Consider the following 21809-nt stretch of genomic DNA (forward strand, 5'->3'; position numbering starts at 1 on the left):
TTACATATTCGATCCTGCAAAAAAAAATATTTATACATACATTTATCTTCCTTTAACCATTCATAACTTCAACATTTACATTTTCAACCCTACATTTACATACATTCAACCCTGAATGACACTAAAATTCAAATACAATTACATAACCATGCATAAACACAACATTCATATATTCAAGTAGGGGTAGAGATTTGAACTTAAAAGCTTATAAGATTAGAAAAAATTAATAAATACAAACAATGTCAACTAACAAAAAAACCAAGTATTATTTTAAATATATACAAATAGTTTTATAGTTCATGAATTATGAAAATGATGACATCTCAAAACCAGAGGTGCATCACACTTGTATACAAGGCCTGCGAATAAAATAGATGAAAGAATCACACACACACATACACACACATACACACACACACACACATATATATATATAACCAATTACAAAGTCATAAACATGATTAGGATCTTCAAATATAACAACTTACCTAAGGAGCATGTGAGGAACCTAATGATTGTTGCCCATCATCCTCAACAATAGCTCTTTCAACATGCTAACCTTAGTTTTTAGGCCTTTGACTCACTCTTATAGTACATCTATCTTTTCACAATACAATATTTTGATGCAAGAGTTTCACTCGGCTTGGACCTAGACCAAATACTTTCTTGTTGGATACCCCCATAACAAATATTCGTATATGTTCATATTTGTTTGGTCCCATAACTAGAGAGAGAACATCCTCTTACAATAGGTAGTCCACAGATCCATCCGACGTTTGAGACAACTGAGTTAGCTTGTCTCTGATCTCTGTCTACAGGACAACATATTAATTCATTAACCCTCATATTATATTTTCATATATAATTTTTCTATGAATAACAATGAATCCTAATAAATCAAATAAGCATTACCATCATTGGATATGTTACCGTATTGACAATCCCAGGTTTTTGGTTGATACAAGTCATGTAAAACATCTCTCCTTAAAAAGGCATTGTCACATTATCACCAACCTACAAATAAATAGAATATGATTAAAAAGTGTATAGTCCTATATATGAACAACAATCATGCAAAGGCATATTCATTCTCTTCTCGATATCATGTGAAACTCTTCATGCTCATAGTGTGCAGAATTTTTTTAAAGTGTGCTCGTTTGTGTTCTTCGCACTTAGTGCCTATAAAGACATGTAAGTGAGATATATATACACTACTACAATAAGATATAATGAATTCATACAACATTAATATATAATGAAAAATGCAAACCTTTGATTGACAAAATCAAAATGACACAACAGGCTTTTCCACTCATGATCATGGATGTAAGGTACACATGTTGTCAGGTGCTCATCGAGAGTACTATGCTGCTTAATGATCGTCTTAAGCTCACTTATGAAGTTTCTCTAGGCTTTTGTGTATTCCTTCAACACTCATCATATAAGAAATGTCATACTTTTTTTTACAATAACAATATATGTATTTTATATATAAATTATAGGAATAAATGCTAAAATTTAAAAAAAATACTATATATATAAGAGATATACATACCAGAACAAAAGTCCAAGCACCCTCCTTATATGAATGCGGTAATGCACACCAAGTAAAAAAGTATAAAGGTGTCTGATCATAATCTCATGCAATGATTCCTATGAAGCTAATTAAATATTGTGATTCTCGTCCTATGGGTTGGCCATACCTATTAATGACAATTATATGCCTATATTCTGAGCGAAGGCCTACATTAGGTAAAGCATGATTTCAACCTCTTGTTTTCTTCATTACTGCATTGATAATTTGTTAGTTACTATCAACAACACTTCATTGTCAATATGATCATAGAAAATACCTGTAAAATTAGCAAGGATTTCGGATTCTTGCATCGATGCTTGTGATAAAACACATCTAAAAAGTATCGGTTGAAAATTGAACAATAAATTAACAACATTTACAAAAATATGGATTAACATACATTCACTTAATAAATTACAAAAATATAGATTAAAATGCAAAACTCCTAAAATCTAAAGTAAAACAAAAAAAGTGAAATTAACATACATTCAATCATTAAATTACAAAAATAAAGATTAAAATACAAAACTCTTAAAATCTAAAGCATACATAACAAAAAAAAAAGATTTAGTATGCATTCACTCAATAAATTAAAAAATAAAGATTAAAATATAAACCTATTAAAATCTAAAGCATATGTGACAAAAAAAATAAGATTTAGCATGCATTCATTCATTAAATTGCAAAAATAGTTATTAAAATATAAAATCTTTAAAATTTAAACCATATATGAAAAAGTTAAGATTTAGCACGTATTCACTCAATATATAAATTATAATAATAGCAATTAAAATGCAAAACCCATAAAATCTTTAAAAGAAAAATAAATTTAGTATACATTCAATAAATAAATTAAAATAATAGCAATTAAAAAAAAAAACCTCTAAAATTTTCTTTAACAAAAAAAAAGGATTGGCATGCACTCGTTAATTAAATTATAAAAATGGTGATTAAAATATAAAACCTTTAAAATGTAAACCATATAAAAAAATTAGCATGCATTCACTCAATAAATAAATTATAATAATAATAATTAAAATGCAAAACTCCAAAAACCTTCTCTAACAAAAAAAATCAGATTTATCACATATTCAATAAATAAATTATAATAATAGCAATTAAAATGCAAAACTCTAGAATCTTCTCTAACAAAAAATTTAGATTTAACATGCATTCATTCATTAAATTACAAAAATAATTATTAAAATATAAAACCCTTAAAATTTAAACCATACATAAAAAATTCAGATTTAGCATGCATTCACTGAATAAATTATAAAAATAATAATTAAAATATAAAATCTCTAAAATATTCTCTAACAAAAAAATTAGATTTAGCATGCATTCACTCAATAAATTATAATAATAGCAATTAAAATATAAAACCCTTAAAATCTTTTCTAAAAAATTTGAATTTAGCATGCATTTACTCAATAAATTATAATAATAATAATAATTAAAATACAAAAACCTTAAAATTTTCTTTAACAAAAAAAAATTTGAATTTAACATTCATTCACTAAATAAATATAATAATAACAATTAAAATGCAAATCCCCTAAAATCTTCTCTAACAAAAAAAAGGATTTAGCATGCATTTACTCAATAAATTATAATAATAGCAATTAAATTGTAAAATCCATAAAATCTAAAGCATACATAAAAAAAATTTGGATTTAGCACGTATTAATTTATTAAAATTTAAAAATAAAAATTAAAATACAAAACTTCTAAAATATAAAGCATATATGACAAAAAAATAGCTAGTATTTAACATGCATTCACTAAATAAATTAAAAAAATAAGGACTAAAATGTAAAACCCTTAAAATCTAAAGCATACATGACAAAAAAAATAGGATTTAGCATGCATTCAATCATTAAATTTCAAAAATAGTGATTAAAATACAAAACCTTAAAATCTAAAGCATACATGATAAAAAAAAAATTTATCATGCATTCTGTTAATAAATTATAAAAATAAGGATAAAAATGCAAAACCACTAAAGTCTAAATCATAAATGATAAAAAAAATCAAATTTAGTATGCATATTCATTCATTAAATTGCAAAAATAACAATTAAAATACAAAACCCTTAAAATCTAAAGCATACATGACAAAAAAATAGGATTTAGCACGCATTCACCTAATAAATTATAAAAATAAAGATTAAAATGCAAAACTCCTAAAATCTAAAGCATACATGACAGAAAAAAATCAAATTTAGCATGCATTGATTCATTAAATTGCAAAAATATTGATTAAAATACAAAACCCCTAAAATCTACACCATACATGACAAAAAAATCATATTTAGCATAGATTCACTTAATAATAATTATAAAAATTTGAATTAAAATGCAAAATTCCTAAAATCTAAAACAAAACCTAAAAAAAAAATCAAAATTAGATTGCATTCAATCATTAAATTGTAAAAAATAGCAATTAAAATGCAAACCCCCTAAAATCTTCTCTAACCAAAAAACAAAATCGGATTTAAAATACAAAACCCTTAAAAAATTCAGTTTAAAACCCCTAATAGCATGTGGCGGAAGAGTGAGACCTTTAGTGAGGATGCTGAAGAAGATGCCACCGGGAGTGAAGTACGCCGAAAAGAGCAATGCGATGGTGGCTGACAGTTGAACACGATGAAGACAAAGGTGAGAAAGAGAGATAGTGGGGACTTCAACTGGAGTAAAGAGGCGTGTGAAACCAGAGAGCACCAGTGGTCGTATTGCAGTGGTGGCCGGCGGTCCTCAACCGGACATCATCCGATCGTTCACCAGGGTAAAGAGAGAGAGAGAGAGAGAGAGGTGGTGGGGACTTCGGTTGGGGTAATGAGGTGCACGAAACCAAAGGGTGTCGGTGGTTGGGTTGCGGTGGTGGTCGTCGGTCCCCACCCGTTGACCAGGGTAAAGAGGCACGTGAGAGAGAGAGAGAGAAAAGGGGCAAAAAGATTTTAATTTGGGTTTTTTTTATTGGCGCACTTTATATGTGCACCAGAAAAACTTAATTTTTACTGGTGCACTTATTTATGGCACCAAAAAACTTTCTTCACTGGTGCAATGATTCTATGCGCTAGAAAAAATTAATTATACTGTCGCATTTCATATAGCCAGTATGTCACTTTTTCACTGACGCTAAGGAAAATAGCGCTAGTGAAAATGGTCTTTTACCATGGGAGGCGCTAGTAAAAGAGCTTTTTCTTGCAGTGCGGAGGCCAGCCAATACGTGGTCGGTGATGGGGGTTTTCTCTTGGACTATCAACACTAATTGAAAGAAGGCAATGATTTCATTAGTATGAAAATTTGATTTTATCATCGAGAATACAAATGGTGGCTTTTGCGATTTCATTAATTGTAGTCGGGGCTCCTTTTGCGATTAATGACAGTGATTCAGTGAAGGTTGTAGTCGGGGCTCCTTTTGCGATCAGCACATCACTAAGCCCTGCCTTGTGAACGCGTGGAATCAAAATCAATGAACACGATTAATGTGACACGTCTCGGCCTGTAATGGAACGTTGAAATCAAAAGCACTCATTACAAAGAAGAATGGGGAACACCCCCCAAGTTGGAGACAAATGGGTCGAACAAATAATGCTAAAATGCTGTGTGAAAATTTGACTGTCCTCTAGGGCTGTCTGTGCAAGACTCATGTGACAGAGCCAATTCATTACAGTTTAAAACATTGCATTTTTCCAACGCTCGCGTCACTTGGAACGAATAACAGAGGAGAGACGACTTCACGCACACCAACAAGACTTGAAAGAGTAATCCAAAGATTAGTCATAGAAACCCATCTTAATATCTTAATCTATATTCACACCATCTTGGATCCTTCTCATCGTGGACCAGAGTTCAAAAATCCAAGCGGGCCATAGGTCCTGACTTTTTAGATTGCGTTTGATCGGCTGGACAAATGCTGGGTGAACAGAATAGGTGGCGTTTGTCCAAAACCGACCAGTTGTGGTGTGACTATCGCGTCCCATGCTGATGCATTATAATTCTTCGAACGAGATGTAACCCCACAGACCACAACGGCAAGCCAGGCCCTCTCTCTCTCTCTCTCTCTCTCTCTCTCTCTCTCTCTCTTAATTCTCTCCTTAGTCCCGACCAGTGTGACAAATATCGCGAGATTTATGAAAATCTCGCGATAATATCGCAAGAAATTGCCTGAAACTTTAAAACCGCAATTTCTCACGAGATTTATGAAAAAACATAAATACCGCAATTTAAACGTGATATTTACGTTTTAAATGGCTATTTATCACGAAAAAATCATGTATTTTTATTTTTAAATAAATTTTATTAATATTTTCTTATAAAAATATTTTTTATATTTTTTAATTAATTTTTTTATTGCCGAGATTTTGCCAAAAAAATGCGAGATTTATGATTTTTTTTTTTCAATTTCTCACAAGTTTTTTAAAAACGAGAAATTGCTGATAAAAACGTTTGTCACTATGGTCCTGGCCTCCCCAATCACACCTCTCTCTCTCTCTCTTGACTTTATGTGCGGCCCCTCCCCCCGATGGTTGAACTCCATAGTTGCACATTGCCGCAGCCACATGCCCATTGCCATCAGCCTACCATTAAGAGGCACCAAGGCATCCTCCGGTCATCCGGCGCACTGCGCATGCCACTGTCACAACACACACAAAACAAGTTTTTTTTTTCTTTTTTGTGTTTAGGGCATAAACGCATAATTGATGTTGTAAGAATTAATGTTTCAATTAACATTTAGGTTTAAGGTTTTTTGTGTTTTTTAATGACATGGATATTAATTAGTTATTTTTTATATTTTTAAATCAATATTATACATTATCCACATGATTTTAGTTAGAAATTTTGGGGTTTTGTTATTTTTTGTTTCAATTAACTTATGTATTAAAATTATGAATGATGTTTGTTAGGATTGAGGTTTTCATTTAGTTTTTTTTAGTAACATGATTATTTAATTAGATTTTAGAGTTTTTTATATTTTTTAATAGCATTTGAATTTTTATTTTATTTTTAAGTAAGATGAATATTTAATTTATATATTTTTATATTTTTTAATTAACACTAAATATCATTCTACATGCTTGAATAACATAAATGCATAATTGATGATGTAAGAATTAGGGTTTCAATTAACATTTAGGTTTAGAGTTTTTTGTGTTTTTTTTTTCGTTTAGCATTTAGGTCTTTAATGATATGAATATTAATTAGTTATTTTTGTATTTTTTTAATCAACATTATATATCATACACATGCTTGATTTTAGTTAAAAACTTAAGGGTTTTGTTATTTTTTGTTTTAATTAGCTGATGTATGCAAACTATGAATGATGTTTGTTAGGATTGAGGTTTTTGTTTAGTTTTTTATAAATAATATAAATATTTAATTATGTTTTAGAGTTTTTTATATTTTTTAATAGCATTTAGAATTTTATTTTGTTTTTAAATAAAAATAAATATTTAATTTATGTACATTTTATATATTTTAATTAACATTAAACATGATTCTAAAGGCTTGAATAACATAAATGCATAATTTATGATGTAAGAATTAGGGTTTCGGTTTTGTATTTTTTTAAATGACATAAATTTCCGATTATGCTTTTATAGTATTATGTATTTAGTACTTGATTTTGGTCAGAACTTAGAAGTTTAGGGTTTCTTTTTTTTCAATTAGTATAAATGATAATTTTAGTTTTTTTTTTTAATTAGCATGTGAGGTTTCAACTGTGCATTTGTGCCCACCGTAGCTTAAATTCCTAGCTCCGCCAAGGGTTGTCCTATGCGTATCAAACACAGGATGCATGCTCGCGCCACTGGGGGCTGCTTTGTCTTAGCAGTGGGATTGGCCTGTGGTATCAAACACACCCTTAGGGGAGTTTAACGCCTTGGACAACTCATCCTGAATGAGTTTGCCTTGCACAAATTGTTGGACCCCTGAGGTACTACAATTTGTGGCACGAAAATGTGATACAAGTAACATTCGCGTCCCGGCACAAACTCGTTCAGGATGACTTGAGATCATATAAAAAGCAGTTACGGTCATGTCATATGTAACCGGTTCTAGGTTATATTCAATACATCTCAATTGAAAACTATGGGACTTGTGAGTGAGGCCCGCACACACCTCCATCAAGCGAGATGTACGGTCGTAAAGGAATATAACATCCTACACAATATGACAGTAACTGTTCTCGGTCATATCTATCCAAATACTAAGTGAGCAGACGAAGAAATGGATCCAGATTTGTCATATTGGTTTCGGTTCAGGATCATGCCAGGGTCCGACCCACTGGTGGCCTAGCAAGTGTCGGGTTTGGTTTAATTGGACCCAAGTGAAACCAGACTTGGCTCTGATTTTCGGGTATGGTATCGGGTCCAAACCTGAGTCTAACCGAACTCATCATAAGAGAAACCATGTCAAACCCGGTAAGAACTACATGAACCAGACTCAGGCCATACCCGGTAAGACCATATTTTTTTATCATGTTTACATTGAAAAATTGTGGGTCTTAATCGGAACTCGGGTCAGGTATAAAATTTCACAAACTGTACCCGGGTCCATGTATTAATTGGACTTTTGAGTATGGTTCTGGGTCTTCTTATTTATCACCATACCTGGACCTTATAAGGTTTGGTTTGGGTTGGGTCCAGGTAAACCCGACCCGTTGACACCCTACTACTAGCAAGTGGACCAGTACATTCCACGAGCATCAATAGTATAGCCCCCGTTTCTTATATTTGTGGATTGTTGGACACTTGAGTGGAAACATGCCATTACTCTCTTTTTTTACCTCAACTTTTTCAGCGTATGGTTTAAATTTGGCCCGCTGTTTTCCAGGAAACAGGAACCTGATATTTCTTAGCCTTTTTGTTTCCTAAAAGTAGATCAGTTAATTTGGTGGACCACAAAAAAGGAATGAAATGAACAATCTTACTCGATCATTTAGAGGAACCAAATTTGGACACAAACTGATCCAAAGTGTGGAGGTGCCTAACTTTGTAAAGTGAGTTCAACTGCTACGCTTTTGTTCTATAGCAAAAACGGCAATTAACTTTTCTATGTTAAATTAATATTTTAAAAATGGTATCTAAGTTACGTATCTTTATTGCACAGGTCTGTAATGGCGTCGGCAGGGCGTGTGTATATATATATATATATATATATATATATATATATATATAGTGATTGGTAGCTGTAAAATCCATTGGTATTAAATCTATGGTCAAACGTGATGTCTGTTCATCGCATGCGTTGATGGACGGACAGAGCAAAACAAAACAAAATAAAAAATCACTTTTTTCGCCAAAGGGGCATCAAAATTGTCGTCGCTAATGCTCTGAGAAAAAAATAAGCATTAGCAGCGACAAAAATCGGCACTAATGACCTTTAGCGACAATTTTGTTGCCGCTGATGCTCGTTTGATCAACAGAGGCGACAATTTTGTCGCGCTAATGCCCCTTTGGCAAAAAAAAAACTCATCATTCTGACGCTATTTTTTTTTTGCATGTGACCGTCCATCAATGTGCATGATGGACGGCTAGCGCGATTGACCACTGATTTAGTACCTAAGCATTTTGCAGCTACCAATTTCTCTCTCTCTCTCTCTCTCTCTCTCTCTCTATATATATATATATATATATATATATATATATATATATATATATATATATATATATATATATATATATAGGGAAGGGGGACCAACCAACCAAAGGAAGATCCAAAATCTACAACCGATGATAATCGACAACATTTTTTCTCTAATGATCGAGCTTTTCATCGATCGGACTTTACATATTGGACTTTTATCATTCATTTTAAGATTAACATATTTTTTATTATGAAATTTTGATGTTTGGAAAGCATGCTTACACACACAAAAGTTAAGAAAATTACTTGTAGACGAGTATCAAACTATGTTGGCTACTACAACCTCTTCCTTGGAGCATGCACTATCTCTAATCCCTAGGAAGGAAGAACCTCGCACGCACTCTCCAACCTAGCGTCACTCTCCTCCACTTTCTATAGACCCTCCACAACTACCTCACTCTCCTCCACTTCTAGGCCCTTACTCTCCTCCACTCTATGAAAACCCTCCACAACTGTCTCAACTTTTGAGCCATTACTCTCCTCCACTCCATGCAGACCCTCCACAACTTTCTCAACTTTTGGGCCCTCACTCTCTTCCACTTTTAGGCTCTTACTCTCTTCCACTCCCTGCAGATTCTTCACAATTGCTTCAACTTTTCTGCCTTCACTTTTCTCCACTTTCGGGCCCTTACTCTCCTTCATCTTGCCTCCGCCACTATAAGTAGCCGTATCTTTAGCTTGATTCCGCTAGAAATTGAGGTTAGTAACAACCTCAGGGTTAGACGATGGCTCAAACTTCTTCACCAATGGGTCCCCTCCCCTTATTTGATGTTTCTGGGATGGGAGACAATAATTTGGTCGTCATATCATTAACTTTTTTTACAGCTTCAACCACATCTTTGTGCCATTCTGAAACTGCAAACTGTTGTTTTATTGGAAGTGCTAGCAACAACTGGGTTAAGCGAAGATTTCTACAGTACATCTTGGTGAGGATATTTTTTTATACATTACATCTGACACTCATATTTTTGGCCATGTTGCAAGCTTCCTCTCTACCTATACAACAAGTTTAATGTATGTTTCTTAATAGAAACTATGACCCATTGTGTAAAGATCATCAAGTACTTTAGAGTGTGTTTGAAGTACTTTTACTATTATTTAGTAAGCCTATTGGAGGCCATGTGTTTTTCTTTTTCGGTTTTATATTACAATACTTAAAATAAAAAATTCTGACAATAACAAAAATGAGAAATAGTCTACTGAAAATGCATGACAAGCAATATTCAAACTTCTGACAATGCAACAAAAAAAACTCAAAAATGGTTTTTTCAGTGACAAACTGACGGTGTTTCCAAGTATAACCAAATTGAGAATAGAGGCATACCAATGCTTAAGAAACAAAGTGACAAATGAATACTCACTTGAAAATGTGAGAAACAAACGAAAACAAAGGATTACAATGAATAATATACATACAAAGATAACTTGAAACCATGCAAAGTAACTGACTCATGCTAATGTTTCAAAAAAACTTGATTCATCGATGAAAAACAACATTACTGACAGTTTTAAAAAAAATTGTTTCACCCATGAAAAAAAACATTACCGAAATTTTTTAAAAAAAAATTGATTCACCCATAGAAAATGAACTTACCGAAAAAACTCGAAGCATTGGTTGAAATAGTCACCAGGGATTTTGTCAGAGATGAAGAGGTTTGGGGATCACAAAAACCCTAGGTTATGCAAAAATTACCCTTGGTTGCACAGAAAAGGTTTTAAGAAACAAAATGTCATATTTAATGCTTGCAGAATTCTCACGCTGAAAAGAAATTTTGCATCACCTAATGCGAAACTTTACTATTTTTTGCAAACCTTTCAAAGATTTCACAAATATTTCAGGAATTTTGCAACCACCAACATGAAACTCTTGACGAAATTCACACTCTAATCACTTATATATACACACATAAATTCACATAATAAAACAGAATATCACATCGCTCAAATTTGATAACATGTGAAAGTCTGTGAATTCTGCAAAAGTAGGCTCTCGCAACAACCAATGTGAAACACTTAAAGAAAATCGTACTCTAATCACCCGTATATACACGTAAATTCGTACACTAAAATAAAACTTTGCAGGCAAAAGTTTTTGAATTTCACAAAAAATGAATTCTATGTCAACAAGCAGACTTTTGCAACCACCAACTCAAAATTCTTGACAAAATTCGCAAAGGATTTTTGCAAGAAGTGTCACGATTTTTGCACTATTTATGTGAAATACGTGATTTCTGCAAATATATCATGTGAATTTCATTTTTTTTGAGATTTAGCGAGATCAAGAGACTATTGCAAAGTAACATGCAAAAATCAAGGAGTTTCACGAGTGCTAAGGGTAAAATAGTCTTAAAAAGTTAAGAACCTACAAAATTGGTCATCGAGTAGATTTTGGCAAATTATAGAGTTTTTTGGAAAACACATCAAATTTGTCATATAGTACGATCATTTTTTGTATATATAGTGTGTGCCACAGCCAGTGGCACAGCCACATTATGCCTAGGGTGGGCATGTGCCCACCCTGGCCCAAATTTTTTTTCATTTGAGTATCAGGTTTATGTGGGCAGTACCCACTCTGGCTCAAAATTTAGAGTTAGAAAACAATTAAAATAAAAAAATCAGTACCATGTTGTTCACACGGTGACAAACCTCATGAGATCGTGAAAATATCATAAGAAATTACCTAAAATTTAAAAATAGTAATTTCTTGTGATATTTTCATCAGAAACATAAATATCGTGTTTTAAACATGATATTTTTATTTTTATTTTTATTGGCTATTTGCAATAAAAAATCATGTGCACTTTATTTAAAGTGCTCATAAATTTATGTTTTTTTATTGACTATTTGAGTTAGCTTTCCTTTTCAATTCACTGTGTATTTGTGCCCACCCTGGGTTATGGCTCTGCAACTGGCCCCAACCTTAAATTGCCCAATTGAAAGACATATGGTTAAAACAACCTTACATATATGATCTACATGGTTTGTTTAATAAAATTCATGTTTTGAATAATATATTATGTTATGTAAGAAGAATTTTTAAAGCATGAAAAATCAATGGCTCATAATGCACCAAAATTTTACCACTTGAGAAATCATGATCTTATTTTCAAAAAACACAAATCAAAGTTATGTTTCGTACCAAACAAACCATGATTAACACATTCATAGGATTAGATTGCATGAAAAAGGTGTGCTTGACCTTGGGGCACAATAGGGTACATTAAAACTTCGGGCACACCATCTGATTTCTCTCTCTCTCTCTCTTTCCATATATATATATATATATATATATATATATATATATATATATATATATATATATATATATATATATATATATATATATATGGAGAGAGAGAGATGGGTGTATCATCGAACGAAATAAAAATCAGACATATGTGCTCCATTGATCAGGGGCACACAGTTAAAAAAAAAGGACCTTTAGCAGCAGTCTTGACCACCTTTAAAGGTTTTTTTTGCCTCAGACAGTTTAGCAACAGTCAAAGACCACTGCTGAAAGAATTTTTTTCCCAATTCTTTTTAGGTTTGACGTTACACTCAACTATATATATATATATATATATATATAGTGTGTGTGTGTGTGTTCCTTAAGCCCCTTTTTTGGTTAGGTCTTATTAGGCCCTTTCAAAAATCATAGTTTTAAGTATTTTTTCTCACGTCTAACACAGTATATGTGACCTATAAGTTTTGTTTACTGGAAATGGCTTTTAGATAGCTAAAATTTGATATACAGGTTTTTTCAGTAATCCAAAATCAATGGCTATAAAGGTACCAGTTCTTTCCAGCTCATAAAATCATAATTTTTCATCAAAAATTTTATGAACCAAGAGTAGATTTTCACTAAATTGATCATGCTAAACACATCTAACGGTTCAGATCTATCATAAAACACTTAAAACCTATAGGTCAGAATGGGGCAGAACTAAAAATGGGGCCTAATATGTTCACTTTTCTCCCCCCTCTCTCTCTCTCTCCCTCTCTCTCTCTAGAGAAAGAGACCATCCAAGGCAAGGAAGGTTCTCTCTCTGTAGCTACAGTGCATGTTCCTAGGGGAAACATATAACTTGTCCGTCATTCAGATCTAGCATAATAAAAAAATAAGTTTTTTATTGAATAAACAATGATAAACACATCTGATGGTTCCGATCTAACATAAAACACCTCAAAGTATGGTTTTTGGAGTGTCCTTAAGGTAGGGGTGGCAATTTCTGACACGACCCGCCAACCCGCCTCTTAGGCGGGTTCGGGTTGGGCTTAAGCCAACCCGTTTAATAAATGGGTCGACCCGTGTAACCTGTTTATTAAACAGGTCGGGTTCGGGTTGGGGGTATGCCAACCCGCCAACCCGACTGACCCGTTTAATAAACGGGTTAGGCGGGTGGGTCAACCCGCCAACCCGTCTGTCCGACCCGTCAACCCGACCCGCCAACCTGCCTACCCGATCCGTCAATCCGCCAACCCAACCCGCCAACCTGACCCGCAAACCTGAAAGCCCGTTTACCCGACCCAACCCATTTATTAAATGGGTTGGCGGGTCGTGTCGGTTACCCGTTTATTAAACTGGTCGGGTTCGTGTTTGCCACAGCTGACCCGTTTAATAAACGGGTCAGGTTCGGGTTGAGGTATGCTGACACGCCAATCCGCCAACCCGACCCGATTGCCACCCCTACCTTAAGGTGACTTAGTGAGAAAGGTGACAACACAGTCTCCATTATATATATATATATATATAGAGAGAGAGAGAGAGAGAGAGAGAGAGAGAACCTACTCACCAAAAACCATGTCAACCCTATCAGTATTTTTTGAAAATTCTGACCGTACAGATGTGCTTAGCATTACTGAATCAACATTTAGATCATGAATTTTAAATAAAAAAAATGGTATTTGGAGCCTCAAAAATTTATGAAAAGTGTATGCAGTTGATTTTTGAAACTTATAAAAACCTATTCATGCATCAGAATCAAAAGTTCCTAGAACTGGTTCCTATAAAAAACAAGCATATAAATCACATATGAAAGGTCAGAATAAAAAAAATCCAATAAAGTGTGTGGTGGGTAAGGTTGGTAGGGTTTATATATATATATATATATATATATATATATATATATATATATATATATATATATATATAGAGAGAGAGAGAGAGAGAGAGAGAAAACGGATTCATCTGTGAGCATGGTGTGCACAGCGTAAACAGCGCACACCACTTTTTACCTTGTTCTATTTTTTTTATAATGGTACAGGTGTTTCTACTCTGTAATTAGTGCAGACGAGCTTTTGTATCACCCAATTTTAATATGTAAGCGTGATTTTTTGGGGTTGAAAAATCAAATGGTTTACCATTTTTAAAATCTCAAGCATCCTATATATATATATATATATATATAGAGAGAGAGAGAGAGAGAGAGAGCTAACAGCAAACCTGAGTGGAGATCTAATCAGGTCCAAGTTGACCTGAGTCAGGCTCTAATCAGATCCAACTTGGATGACCAGTCTCGTCCAAAAATCATATAGGTGGATGTGCATGAATCCTACTGTTCATACCAGCTAAGCCATCGAGCGGTCAAAGTCCATACCATGGCCTTCACAGTTCACCCCACTTAAGGAGTTATTGTTGCATTATTGACCATTATAAACGGACCCACTCCGTTCAGACTCTGAGTTGGGTCCAGTGGGAGTCATCATAAAGGTTTGACTACCTATGAAACTGGTATCCAAGGGTCCTTGTCTCAAACTTGATTCTGTGCCATTTTTTAGCAACAGAAAAAAAGTGGTATCCAACATTTTAGGATTTTTTTTTTTAAATAACAAAGGGAAGCCATGATTATAGTTCTAGAGCGGATCAAGTGCAATCACATTGCACACTTTGAGTTAGCCGCTGCACTTGACTGTCATTCATCTCTGTTCGGCTGTGGAGCCCAATATAAGATGAGGGGATGATCTAGTGCGGCAGCACGATAAAGTGTGCAATGTGATTGCACCTAATGGTCTGGATGTTCCATCTATGACAAAGAGACGCCACTTTGATCATGGTCCTGTCAAAAAAACCCTGTGGGCAGGCCCGACCTGGATTAGATGGGATAAAACTATCTTAACTCATCTTCTGTGTCTTTTGGGAATGATTTTCTGAGTCAAAAACATAAAAAAATGGTGAGATTGATTTTTTAAGCTTTTCCAAAACCTGCTTATGTTATTAAACATATGATTAAAAAAATGTTTTTTTTCAAAAAAGACAAATATAGATCACATCTAAAATGAATAAGAAAATAACCCTGGAGCTTTACACTGCGGGCATGATGACTGTAGGTATGGCAGGCTGAGCCAGTGGGACAAGGTTTTCATGCCGGGTGCGGCTTCTTCAGGTTATAAATGCAAAAAAATGCATCTAAAATGTGAGATTAAGAAATTGGAAAAATATGAATAAAAAAATAGCCGTCCACACCATATGAATATATCTACCAACAACCATCTATCACTCCCAGAAGGTAAGGAATCAATGAGTATATATAGGCTCTGATCTTATGGCTGACTTCACAAAGGTGTGCAGCATATTTTATTTGGGACGTTTTTATTTGAATGAGAAATTTTTAATTTTGTGATATATATATATATATAAGGTACAAAATTAATGAACTGAAAAACATATGTATCGACTTAATCTAATAAAAATGTGATCTTTTGAGTTATAAAATTTTGGCACATTATGAGATGTTGAAAATAAGATGAGAGAATCGTTTACGGTGGTTGGGACATATTCGACGAAGGCCTAATGATGCTCCAGTTAGAAGGTTGGAGGAAATGAGAAAATATATTAGTTAAAAGAGGTCGGGGTAGGCCTAATAAGACTTGGATGGAGATGATAGGAAAGGATATGAATGCTTTGAACCTCACCGAGGACATGGCATTGGATAAAAATGATTGGAGGAGAAAGGATTCATGTGGAAGACCGAGAATGATTTTCTTTTTTGGTTCATATCGCCGACCCCAATTGTTTTGAGATAAAGGTGTAGTTGTTGTTGTTGTATGAGTTGTTGATTTTTGGACCCCTTAAAAAACCTAATTACACTACAAGAAAAATGTTACTTAGCGACAAAAATTTGCGACGGATTTTTTCCGTCGCCAATTAGCGACAGATTAGCGAGCGAAAACTATTTGTCGCTAACGTTTGAAATATTTGCAAAATTAGCGACGGAAATATCTTTGTCGCTAAAGCCGTCGCTAATTAGCGATGGATTAGCGATAACATTTTTTCGTTGTCAAAACACTAAAAAAATGCTAATTAGAGACGGAATTAGCGAAAGAATTTTTCTGTCCCTAATCCGTCGCTAATTAGCGACGGATTAGGGACGGAAAAATTCCCTCACTAATTCTGTCGCTAATTTTCATCTCACCTGAGGCGCGAAATTTTCCCTCCCTCCATTCAAAAATTTTCTGTCCTTTGTTCCCCCCTGTTCAATTTAAACCATCCCTGAAGCTCCGCTCACGACACACGCACAAAGAGTCGATCCCCACGAGAAGTCGCAAATGGAGCCATCGTAGCTTCGTCGGAGCCGAGACGTCAAGGGGCAACGAAGAGGAGGCATTGGGGAGCCACTGCAGCCTGTCGGAGTCAAAGAGAGTGGCGACGAAGAGGTGGCTGCTGTTGGGGAGCCACTGGAGCCTGCCGGAGTCGCGAAGATCCATGCGAAGTCGCGAAGAGCCTACCGGAGTCGCGAAGATCCGCGCGAAGTCGCGAAGAGCCTGCCGGAGTTGCGAAGATGTCGTACTCGTTGCTCCTCCCCCTGCAGCTCGCGAAGATCCGCGCAGAGTCTCAGCTGAAGCTGAGTGCCCCCGCCGTGAAGCTCTTCGGCTGGTTCTCGTGGCAGACCTGGAACTTGAAGAGAGGAGCTCCCCCCGGAACGCGCCACTGCCGTGAAGCTCTTCGGCTGGTTCTCGTGGCAGACCTGGAACTTGAAGAGGAGCTTCCCCCGGATCCGCGCGGAGTCGCAGCCTGCCGGAACACGCCGGTTCTGTGAAAAAAAATTGCTCCTTATCGGAGAACGCGCCGGCAGCGAGCAATTTTTTTTTTAATTTTTTTTAAAAAATTTAACGATGGATTAGCGACGGATATTATCCATCGCTAATTTAAAATAGCGAAGGACTCGCGATGGATCATATCCGTCGCAAATTAGCGACAGACTTAGTGACGGATAAGTTCTGGCATGGATTAGCGTCGAAAAATTCGCGATGAAAGTTTTCAGTCGCTAATCCGTCGCTAATCCACAGGTTTCTTGTAGTGTTAATTGTCATAAAGTTTTTTACTAAACAACCAACCCATGAAGGTCATAATAACAGTAACATTTGATCTACAAAAAAATTAGATTTTTTTGAAAAAATCAGTGGTTTCTACTAATTAGTTTGGTACCATAGTAGCCAATTATATATATATATATATATATATATATATATATATATATATATATATATATATATATATACCACTGCAAAAGTCGCCCACGTGGTGAGGTTGTTGAGATGAAGATGTCAGGTAAACTTTCAAAGGTGGGCCACCTAAGGCAGGATGGTCGTGGGACTACACATGAGGTTTTTCTCATTTTAGCGACAGTTCCTCGGCATAAAATTATATATAATTATTTTAATGAATGACGTATTAATTTAAGAATTGAGGTCATCATTTTAGCAGTTTCAATTTCACCTGGAGGGTGACGAATAACATACGGTAACAAGAGGGAGGAAACAGAGAATAGTCTTAGCCTTGAACAAAGACAAAAATACACTGAATACAGAAATCGCTTTGGAGGCCGAATTGTTAGTCGGCACAGGATATTCTTACATTGAACAAAGGCAAAAATACATTGAATACAAAAAATATGGCGTTGGAGGCGGAATAGTTAGTCGGTGCAGGATGGCTGGTCAAGACACGCTTCTCTCCTGCATGCTGAGGAAGCTGGTCGAAGGTTGTAGAGAGAGAGAGAGAGAGAGAGAGAGAGAGAGAGAGAGAGAGGGGAATTCGGATCAAATTAATGTTCTCTTAACTCATCTTCAATATCATCTGGACCAGATCATATATATGGTGAAATTCCGTGGCAAATGGACCATGCACTTGAACACATTTGTGGGGTTCCATTTGCAACACATACCTAAAGATATCTAAATCATGTCTATTTGAACTTTAAGGACATCTCTCTCTTTCGCAATATCTTTTTTTTTTCTTTATATATATGACATAGAGCATTTACTACCCTGTTGCGTAGGGATACGGTTGGATCAAGGCTGATGTAACTAAAAGTAAATGATGCTCAACGCGAAGGTTACGCGCGATAGAATTGTTCAGCGTGGCATTGCTTTTTTCCTTTACAAAAAAAAAAAAACAAGTATATACAGACAAAGCTTTGTTCAACGGGTAATCTTATGGTGGTAGTGACACACAGAAGACAGAACAGAGGCTCTTTGGTGGTTGTGACTTGGTCAAAAGAACACAAGCCCTTTTCGTAGGGATAGAGTAAAAAGAAGAATGTTGATCAAAAAGGACTGACCATTTCCCTCTGTTGTCATTTTCATCTTCATATGGCTTAGACAGTCTTATTTGGAGTCGGCCGGTTGCTGATGACGAAGAAAAAAACTCACTGAGAATCAGGTTACTAAAATGGACTCGCCTGGATAAAGCAACGGCAGCTTTCATGCACCAGCAGGATTCGATCCTCAACCTTCAGATTGACACAGAAGCCGGCTGACCACATGGATAACCACTGCGGTGGTGGTTCTCTCTCTCTCTCTTTTAGAACATGTCCAATGGCAGGGGTTGGATAAGAAAGAAACCGAATGGAGGAGAAAAACGAGACATTCTCATTTATCAACAGTATTTGCTACACATTACCTTTGTATTCAAAAACCAAAAGATAACATTTAGCCCAAAACATGTTACAATTGGCCAAAAAAAAAAACAAAAATAATACCAACTTACATTAACACTTGAAACACACCTCTCTCTCTCTCTCTCTCTCTCTCTCTCTCTCTCTCTCGTATTGTTTAAGTAAAAATAAAAAAGGGAAAGATAAAAACATCAAAACACAAAATGGATCACCGATATGTTATGCAACAACATTTTTTTTTTTTAAGAAGGGATTAATTCGTCATTGGTCCTGCACAATTTTTATACTCACGGGTTTGTCCGACTCCCCACTGTCCCGAACCGAGATGTGCCCCTCGCAACCGTCCCGCCCTGTCAGCACCTTGGCCCTCTCCGCCTGGACGATCCAGTCCGTACGCCAAATGACCACCATCATTGCCACCACGCACGAGCCCTCCGCCGCCATGAGCCCGAGCCACAGCCCCTCGAAGTCGAACCCCAATAAGAAGGCCAACACCACAGCCACGGGCATCCCCACCGAGTAGAAGCACCCCAAGTTTACGCTAGCCCCTGTCTTGGGTCTGGCAGTACCCCTCAGTACCCCACACCCCGTTGTTTGTGGGCAGTTCCCCAACTCACACAGCCCTATAATGGGCAGCACCCTTGAAGTGATCCTTATGATATCTTGGTCACTAGTGTACATTTTGGCCCAGTTTTTCCTGACCATGGTAGTGAAGAACAAGGCTGTGAACCCCAAAAAGAAGCTGCAAGATAGTCCTACAACGACCGATCTTTTGGCCTTCATTGGGTTGTTAGCCCCCAATTCATTGCTGACCCTTGTGGACACACCAAAGCTCAATGAGGAAGGAAAGATATAGATCAAAGAAGTGATTTGAATGAGAATCCCCATTGATGCCACCGTTGCTTTAGGATTCAAGAGCAGCCCACATAGCAATATCATGATTTCGTACCACCACCACTCCAAACAAACTGAAACGCAGCTGGGTATGGCCAGGTTGAGAAGTGATCGCCACCCTTTTAAGCACTCCCTTGATAGGCTTACCCTTGAAGCTTTGCAAGAGCTTGAAAGTAAGGTGTAGCAAAGCAAGCATAGGACTATGTTGATATTGGTCCATGCTGCACTTAGGGCAACCCCACGAATTCCCATCTTTAGGACGGTTACTAAGAGGTAGTTGATGGGCAAGTGGAGGGAAATGCCTACTAGTGCACAGTAGGTGATGGGCATGGTGATGGTCTGGGTCCGGAGGTAGATCCGAAGTGGGTGCAACAAGGCTTGCGCGAATAGGTCCGGGAGGGAGTAGGTAATGTAGGATTGGGCTGCTTCCACTATAGCAGGGTCTTGACCACAATTGAGAAGGATTTTATGCATGTTGAGCCATAAGAGAGAGATGGGGATGCAGATGAAGAGTAGTACTAGGATGGTTCTTTGGAGAGTTAGGCCGAGTAAGGAGTGCTTCTTGGCACCGAATGCTTGGCCGCAAATAGGTTCCATCCCCATTGCTAGACCGGAGAGGATCGAGTAGCCGGTGATGTTCGCGAAGCCGACGGCAAGGGAGCCGCCGGCGAGCTCAAGCTCGCCGAGGCGGCCGAGGAAGAGCATGGAGACCATGGTGCGAGAGTAGAGGAGGAGGCCCATCAGGACCATGGGGACTGCTATCTGGCCTAGGTCTAATAGCTCTTTGACATAGCTGGAAAGGTTATAAGGCTCAGAATGGTTCAGGCCACCTTCTTCCAAGTGGGTGAGGTCCTTGCAGAGGGAGGTGTTGATGAAGGGGGTAAGGATGGTGGGTTCGGATTCCTCATCTTGGTGGTGGTCGTGGTCGATTGGTGGCTCTTGGTCGTCTGGTTTTAGAAGGCTGAGAGTTTCTACGGGATGGAGGCCTGGGTCGCACATGATGGTTGGTGAGATAAGGACCTTTCAGGCGGAAAACGGACTAGAATTCTAAGGAATTAGATTTGAGAGAGAGAGAGAGAGAGAGAGAGAGAGAGAGAGATCGGAAAGGTTTTGGTGGAGGAAGAGCAATCAAAGTACTGACATTCCCTTTATGTCTTCTGACGTCGTGAGCCTTTCTCCAGCAGAGTAATGTTACGACCTGCTCTTAGAGAGAGAGAGAGAGAGGGCTCACTGAGGGGGGATTTGAATGGGTGGTGCTTTGTCTATTTATAAGAAGAAAATCCTTTGGACTTTAGACTTTGCTTGTATCTCTACCAAATATCGCGAGATTTAAAAAAATCTGATGATAATATCTCGAGAAATTGCCTGAAAGTATAAAAGGGCAATTTCTTGCAAGATTTCCAAACCGTGATAAATATCACGATATTTACTTTTTTAGCAAATTTTTATCATGAAAACCCCCAAGATTTTTATTTTAAAATGTGTTTTATTTATATTTTTATAATTTTTAATTCATTTTTTATTGCCAAGATTTTGCCAAAAAATGCAAGATTTATCTAAAATTTCAAAATCTCTCGGTATTGAGGGACGATATTTTGCCGTTTTTAACTTTTGTCACTATGGGGGTATATATATATATATGTATATATATATATATATATATATATATATATATAACACAGAGGGCATACTTAGAAGCATGATCCTCCAACATAGGCCAGACAGGCCCTGTGCCACGATGGGGGGTGATCAGGTACTTAATGCACAAATATTTCTGCAATCATATTGCACTGA

General features: G+C 36.2%; 1 pseudogene; it reads right to left on the reverse strand.

Moving 5' to 3' along the window:
• Positions 1-19286: 19286 nt before the first annotated feature.
• LOC149836113 (protein DETOXIFICATION 49 pseudogene) lies at positions 19287-21228 on the reverse strand (annotated as a pseudogene).
• Between the last annotated feature and the right edge of the window lie 581 nt (positions 21229-21809).

This window comes from Nuphar pumila, chromosome 6 (genome assembly GCF_984573655.1).
Source record: "Nuphar pumila chromosome 6, dmNupPumi1.hap1.1, whole genome shotgun sequence".
Lineage (NCBI taxonomy): Eukaryota > Viridiplantae > Streptophyta > Magnoliopsida > Nymphaeales > Nymphaeaceae > Nuphar > Nuphar pumila.